This window comes from Colobus angolensis, unplaced genomic scaffold, assembly GCF_000951035.1.
Source record: "Colobus angolensis palliatus isolate OR3802 unplaced genomic scaffold, Cang.pa_1.0 Scaffold70, whole genome shotgun sequence".
Lineage (NCBI taxonomy): Eukaryota > Metazoa > Chordata > Mammalia > Primates > Cercopithecidae > Colobus > Colobus angolensis.
In genome coordinates this window covers 126,428-134,272 of record NW_012120710.1, presented here as the reverse complement: position 1 = coordinate 134,272, position 7,845 = coordinate 126,428, and the positions used below count along the sequence as shown (strand labels likewise).

Genomic DNA, 7,845 nt, shown 5'->3' with positions numbered 1-7,845 from the left:
ATAAAAACCCTAGAAGAAAACCTAGGTAATACCATTCAGGAAATAGGCATGGGCAAGGACTTCATATCTAAAACAACAAAAGGAATGGCAACAAAAGCCAAAATTGACAAATGGGATCTAATTAAACTAAATAACTTCTGCACAGCAAAAGAAACTACCATCAGAATAAACAGGCAACCTCCAGAATGGGAGAAAAGTTTTGCAATCTACTCATCTGAAAAAGGGCTAATATCCAGAACCTACAAAGAACTCAAACAAACTTACAAGAAAAAAGCAACCCCATCAAAAAGTAGGCAAAGGATATGAACAGACATTTCTGAAAAGAAGACATTCATACAGCCAAAAGACACATGAAAAAAGGCTCATCGGGTATATACCCAAAGGATTATAAATCATGCTGCTATAAAGACACATGCACACGTATGTTTACTGCAGCACCATTCACAATAACAAAGACTTGGAATCAACCTAAATGTCCATCAGTGACAGACTGGATAAAGAAAATGTGGCACAAATAAACCATGGAATACTATGCAACCATAAAAAAGGATGAGTTCATGTCCTTTGTAGGGACATGGATGCAGCTGGAAACCATCATCTCAGCAAACTATCACAAGAACTGAAAAGCAAACACTGCATGTTCTCACTCATAGGTGGGAATTGAACAGTGAGATCTCTTGGACACAGGAAGGGGAACATCACACACAGGGGCCTATTGTGGGAGGGGGTGGGGGGAAGGGGAGGGATAGCATTAGGAGATATGCCTAATGTAAATGATGAATTAATGGTTGCAGCACACCAACATGACACATGTATATGTATGTAACAAACCTGCAGGTTGTGCACATGTACCCTAGAACATAAAAAAATAAAAATACAAAAAACTGTCTTTTTTATATTAGCTATATTACTTTATAATTATTTTTGTGTAGAACATTGTTTCACTATTGGATACCCATCATATGTATGGAGTTAAAAACATGATTTTAAAATAACCACTCAAAAATATAAGATGATTTCAGATTGGTTACATCATGTAAATTCTTTCAAAATTAGTCTCCTAAAAAAAGGATGAAATCCGGGGCCGGGCGCGGTGGCTCAAGCCTGTAATCCCAGCACTTTGGGAGGCTGAGACGGGCGGATCACGAGGTCAGGAGATCGAGACCATCCTGGCTAACACGGTGAAACCCCGTCTCTACTAAAAAATACAAAAAACTAGCAGGGCGAGGTGGTGGCGCCTGCAGTCCCAGCTACCCGGGAGGCTGAGGCAGGAGAATGGCGCGAACCCGGGAGGCGGAGCTTGCAGTGAGCTGAGATCCGGCCACAGCACTCCAGCCTGGGTGACAGAGCGAGACTCCGTCTCAAAAAAGAAAAAAAAAAGAAAAAAAAAAGGATGAAATCCATACCTACTATTGAGAAGATAAGCTATCTATAAATACCACCTAGTAAAAAAATATTGTTACACTCACAAAGGATCATTAATTACTGTCTTCAGTGCATTGAACAAGTCTGTACTTGACACTGTGTTGAAGTTCAATCTAATAGCTGCTGCCCTGGCCTTCATTTGTGTAATGTTATCAGGTTGATCCTCATCATGCAATGGAATGCCCACCATAGGGATCCCATGGTAGATCACCTCGTGATGTCATTGGACCCATCATGAGTAAAAAAAGCACTGGTTTCTGGATGACTTTGGATTGGATAAATTTTAGCAATATTATTCACAGGAATAAAATGAGGAATGAACAACTAAACGCTCAAGTGACAGTGTATTCTAACTAAAACCTTGAAGTCAATTAAAATTGAGTTTCAGACTTCAGAGGAAGGAGTGCCTACTTCTGCTGAAGATGTAAGTGAAAACTATATGGTGTATGTGACTTCAGACTGAAAAAAAATTAAACAAGATTAACAGTTGGACTAAAGAAAAAATGCAATGTAAATAAAATGTGAAAAAAAAAAGAAACAAAGCAAAGAGATGAACGTGTAAGAATGTGTTCTCCTAAGTGCAGTCACAGAATGTGAAATGTGAGCTGTGCAAGGCAGCAGGCAGTGGGGTGATGGTGGTGCTAGGATTGTGGGAAGACAGGTCACACTTCATCATGAAATACGCCATCACTTTATGATTAAGATTAGCAATTTAATCCTACAGAAAATGCAGAGTCCCTGGTGATAGCAGAAGAGCTGTTATTTTTAGTGACATTTGAAATAACCTGCATAAAAAGAAAGAACAGGTGTAAAGTTATAGAAATAGGAGACAAAGAGACAATCTATGAAGTTGCAAACAATTCTTTGAGATGTAATAACACCTGAAATAAAAATACTCTGCTTCTGAAAATAAAGAATGTGAATGTATATAATAAAATGCCAAAAATTATAGCTTATTATTTTCCCCATAGTAATGGAAAATAAATATAAAGAAGTTTCATTTTATTTTTAAGTTTTTCCATAACAAGTTTTCAATAACCTTATTTCATGATTAATAATTCATGCTCTAATGGACTATTACTAATATATTTAGCATTTGTACTCCAGAGTCATACCAAGAAGTTCAATCTGGGGTATCCACTTGTCCACCTGAGTACTGAGTCCTAACGCATGTGATCTATTCCCATCAAATCTCCACAGAACCTGTTACAGTAAAGAAAATATCTTATTCCATGAGTAGAACTCCAAAGTTACAGAATTTTAGAACACTAAAGATATTAAGAATGAGATCAGGGATGTTGGGTAATAAAATTACTCAAAGACTGATGTAAATAGAATGGCAACATTTCATTTTCTTAACTTCTGTAACTAGTTAAGTGTGTAAGGAAATCAGGATTTTCCAAATAATAGCTTGGAAAAAATGAGATTATAGATGAAAAGTTCAAGTATTTAGAAAATTGTTAGGCTTTTCGAAAGAAGACCCACGTGTGGCCAACCATCATATGAAAAAATTTAACATCACTGCTCATTGGAGAAATGCAAATCAAAATCACGATAGATACTATTTTTCACCAGTCATAATGGCTATTATAAACACAAAAGGTAGTACATACTAGTGAGATTGTGTAGAAAAAGGAATGCTTATACTCTGTTAGTGGGAATGTAAGTTGGTTCAACCATTGTGGAAGACAATGTGGCACTTCCTCAGAAACTTAGAGGCTAAAATACAATTCAACTCACCAATCTCATTAGTGGGTATATACAGAAAGGATGAAGAATGATTCTCTTATTAAGACACATACACGTTTATTAATAGCAGTAGTATTCACAATAATAAAGATATGGAATCAATCTTAATGCCCATCAATGATTGACTGAATAAAGGAAATCGAATGGCATACATATACACCATGGAATATTATGTAGTCATTAAAAAAACCCACAAGATTTTGTATTTTACAGGTACATAGATGGAGCTGGAGACCGTTATCCTTAGCAAACTAGCATAGAAACAGAAATCCAAATATCACATTTTCTCACTATTAAGTGGAAGCTAAAAGATGAGAACACATGGAAACATAGCAGGGAACAACATACACTGGAGTGTATTGGTGGGTGGAGGGCAGGAGGAGAGAGAAGATCGGGTAAAATAACTAATGGGTTCTGGTCATAATGCCTGGATGATTAAACAATCTGTAAAACAAAAGGATTATAAATTATTCTACTACAAAGACACATGCACACGTATGTTTATTGCGGGGCTATTCACAATAGCAAAGACTTGGAATCAACTTAAATGTCCATCAGTGATAGACTGGATTAAGAAAATGTGGCACATATACACCATGGAATACTATGCAGCCATAAAAAAGGATGAGTTTGCGTCCTTTGTAGGGACATGAGTGCAGCTGGAAACCATCATTCTTAGCAAACTATCACAAGAGGAGAAAACCAAACACCGCATGTTCTCACTCATAGGTGGGAACTGAACAATGAGATCACTTGGACTCGGGAAGGGGAACATCACACACTGGGGCCTTTCATGGGGAGGGGGGAGAAGGGAGGGATTGCATTGGGGAGGTATACCTGATATAAATGATGAATTGATGGGTGCTGACGAGTTGATGGGTGCAGCACACCAACATGGCACAAGTATACATATGTAACAAACCTGCACATTATGCACATGTACCCTATAACTTAAAGTATAATTAAAAAAAAAAAAAAGCTAGAATGGAAGGAAGGAAGGAGGAGGGCAGGTCAGGTAGGACGGCTTGGGCCAAGGTAAGGATGCAGTGGGAAACTAATGAAGGATCTCAACTAGGAGTGTGGCATCATTTCCTGATTTCCTTTGGTTGCTTGGTGGGAAAAGGATGATAAGGGTGCAAGAGTAGATGAAAGGAGGCCAGCTAGAGCCACAGTAGTACTGGTAAAAGATGATTGTGGTTTGGATTTAGGAAAATGAGGAAAGATGCATTTGAGATGCATTTTGGAAGTACCTATAATCGGAGGGCAAAGAGCATGACTTCAGAGGGCAAAAAGCATGACTTCCAGGTTTCCGACCCCAGTAACTGAGTGGATGGTGATATTTACTGAGCTGGAAGAGACTAGAGGAAGAACAGGAATGTGCAAAACAAAGCATTCAATCAACTGAAGCTCCATAATTCCTGTTCCAGTAATCTGACCCTCTGCCAAACAAATGTGTTCCCATTTTGGCTTTCCATCATTTCTTTCTCTCTCACAGACTCTCCTTGGAGAACCATAAGCTGTAACTAGAATGCCAACAATATTTGATTTCATCTGGCAGAAAAAAAAAATGGTGGGTGGAATTAAGAGACTCTGAAGCTAAAGGCAAAATGACAGACCCAACACTTGACTTTATAGTCTTCATCACGCAATTCTGAAAATGAGTGAAATGTCCAAATATGCCAAAATATGTATTTGAGAATCTGTCTTTTACCCAGTAACGTTCCTGCCAAATGCACATATCACAGTCTGTAATTAAACATTACATTTAATTAAAATCTGTGTGTATTAACATAGCTTGTAATTAAACATTTGCAAGTCATTAATATCTGTCTTGTCACTAGATCTGAAGCTCCCTGAGGGCAGGGACCTCACTGGCTTTGCTCACAATTGGATCCTCAATACCTGCCACAGTGTACTATATGCAGTAGGTACTCAATAAACACTTGCTGAAGGAAAAAACAAAAAAAAAAACAAAAAAAAACCCATGACACAGATTTATCTATGTAAGAAACCTGCTCCTGTAGGCCTGAACTTAAAATGAAAGTTAAAAAATAAAATACATTTAATTTGAGACACATAAAAATTCTAAAAAATTATATGCATGAAAAAAATTTAAATAGTCATTATAATTCTAGTGAGAATAAGCAGTAACAATTTAATAATGACCTATATTATGTTTATTTTGTTTTATGTATTTTATATTAGTTTTCATCTTCTACATTGAATATTAATTTATTCATTTTTTAAGTAACATAGGAAGTATTTAATGTAATTCTGCTTGTCTGTAAGTTATATTAGAGTTTTGTGTCCTTTGATTGACAAAAAAGCAAGTTGATAAAATAAGCTAACTGTAAGAAATAAATTAATGCTGCAAAGGGAATATGTATAACTTCTTTCAAATTACAAATTATCAAGCACTACTTCGAGGAGAAATTTCAAGGGACAATTTCTGAGACAAATTCAGAGTATTATCAGTATTGCTAATTTTGGTTACTGTTTCAGCATTGAAATGAGGAATCTTTTGGTATCATAAATAAAGATAGAACTTTTGAATAAATTCAAAATTGTGTTTTCCTGAATTTGGTTAACTGATTGTTAACACTTAGACAATGTGTTACAAAGTGCTGACAACAGTGATTAATATGTTCTACTATAGCCAAGGCATTTTTATGTTCAAGTTACTAATTATAGAACTCTCAAGCAATCCTCATAAACTGAACAATAATTTACAGTGTTTAACTTTTACTTGTTAGATCAATATTAAAATAACTAAGTTTTCAGCAAAACACATTAGTATAGGTCATTACAAGAAGGCTATATCAGATAGGCAACTAAAAAGTATTTGACAAATACACAAATGTCACCATTTTATTCTATACAGAAGAAAATATGATTCTTACTATGTTCTATGGATGGAACATCGTTGAACCTGTTCCCTCACCTGGCTTCCTTCTGTTTGACTCCTTCCTATAATTCCTTCTGCTGCCTCCATTGGGAGGAGTTGTTAATCTGATAATGCTGACTCCTTGTGGGACCACATTTTATGCAGCACAGCATTCACCTTCAGGTCGGGATCTATCCTCATCCTTTCTCTTTAATCGTCCTGCTTCAGACATTGGCTGGGCCCCGTCCAGCAAGGGAGGCTGCTTTTACTCTTTCTCTCAATCTATCTGGCTGGTGGGAACTTGGACTAAGTCTATCAGCCTAGGTCATTCTTTCTCTGAATCCTACCCTGAACATCACTCAGATAAGCCTAACCCAAAATGTACAGAAACTATATGAGGCTGAATTACATGGCAAGCTTAAACTGCATGATGCATGTTAGACATTTGCATATAGTATAAGTTTTTAATCATTCCTTCATTTAAGATGTTGGATTACTTCCAATGTTAATTTTATGAATATTTTCCATAAATATTAAATACACATCTTGAGTTATTTTTCTCAGTATGATTACATGAGACTATATTGTGAAACCAATGGTTATGTGCATTTTTAACTCACTAGAAACATTTTGCCAAGTGTCTTTTTCTCTTAAAGCATACACACATATTCTGAAAATCTAATATTTAATTGAAAAGGAAACAACTTTGGTTAACAATTGTTCTACATAATCAACAATTAGAGAACCAATTTTCCAACAACTGATTTTCATTTAAATCTTTCTGCAACTTAATAACAACAGTCACTCTTAGTAATTATCACCATTTACTACTGGGCATCCTTTTCCTTGTCCTTTTACACCTCCTACTATCTTCTGCCTCCTATTGGCACTATCGCTTTCCCTTAATGTGAATAGGGAAATCTCTCAATACTAGGGTAGGGTGGCATACAATTTTTATTAGTCTTATCTCAGCTTTTGTCTCTTTCAAAAATTATAAAGCACACACAATTTGCATTCAACATAGATATTACATTTTAACCATGGAATGAATTCTCAGTTTGATATAGACAAAAAAGTTAAGAGATTGCTTAATAATGTACTAAAGAATGCTTACTTTCTACATATGTCTTAAAAGTATGATATTAATTTAAAATTTATGAGGGTCTTGTGTTCCTTTGAAAAGAGTATCTTCTAAGTAAAATTCTTTCATTTTTGTAAACTAAGTTTACTACTATACAGATACAAGTGAGAGAAACAATTTGGTATTTATAATAAGTGGATCGTTCGTTTTCTCCATGCTTTTCTGTAGGGAGCTTTGGTGTCTAGACACAAGAGTCACCAGGAAGCTGTACTGAGTTGCTCGTCATAAGACTGAAAACAACTTGTCTAATAGGGCATGTTTCTGATCTAAGATGTAAAACTCTGGTATCTCAGGGTAGAATGAGTTATGTTCTTGAATAAAATCAAGTGAACAATGGATTTGGCTGCAAATATTATTGGGATACACATTTATATCATTGAGTTATTCTTTTAAGTTAGAAAACTTAAGATCTGCATCACTTACAGTAGAATTTTAGAATAGCTTTCTTTATCATTTTTATTATACTTTAAATTCTAGGGCACATGTTCAGCTTTCCCATCTTACTGGCAAAGATAGTATGTCTATTTTTATTCATGTCCGCAATATATCCGTCATCCACGACTTCTCGAGAGAATGTAATCTTGATGTGCTGAATAATCTGGTTCTGTTAAATGAAGAATGATATCTCAAGTGACTTGCACATATT

At 35.7% G+C, this 7,845-nt stretch overlaps 1 protein-coding gene and 1 pseudogene across 4 annotated transcripts in view; one reads left to right on the top strand and one right to left on the bottom strand.

Annotated features, from left to right (window-relative positions):
• Positions 1-7,845, top strand: part of LOC105501230 (UDP-glucuronosyltransferase 2B9) — a 476,097-nt gene that overhangs the window by 346,576 nt on the left and 121,676 nt on the right. The gene's annotated exons all lie outside the window — the stretch shown is intronic.
• The window catches only part of LOC105501343, an 18,426-nt pseudogene that overhangs the window by 5,744 nt on the left and 4,837 nt on the right, over positions 1-7,845 (bottom strand).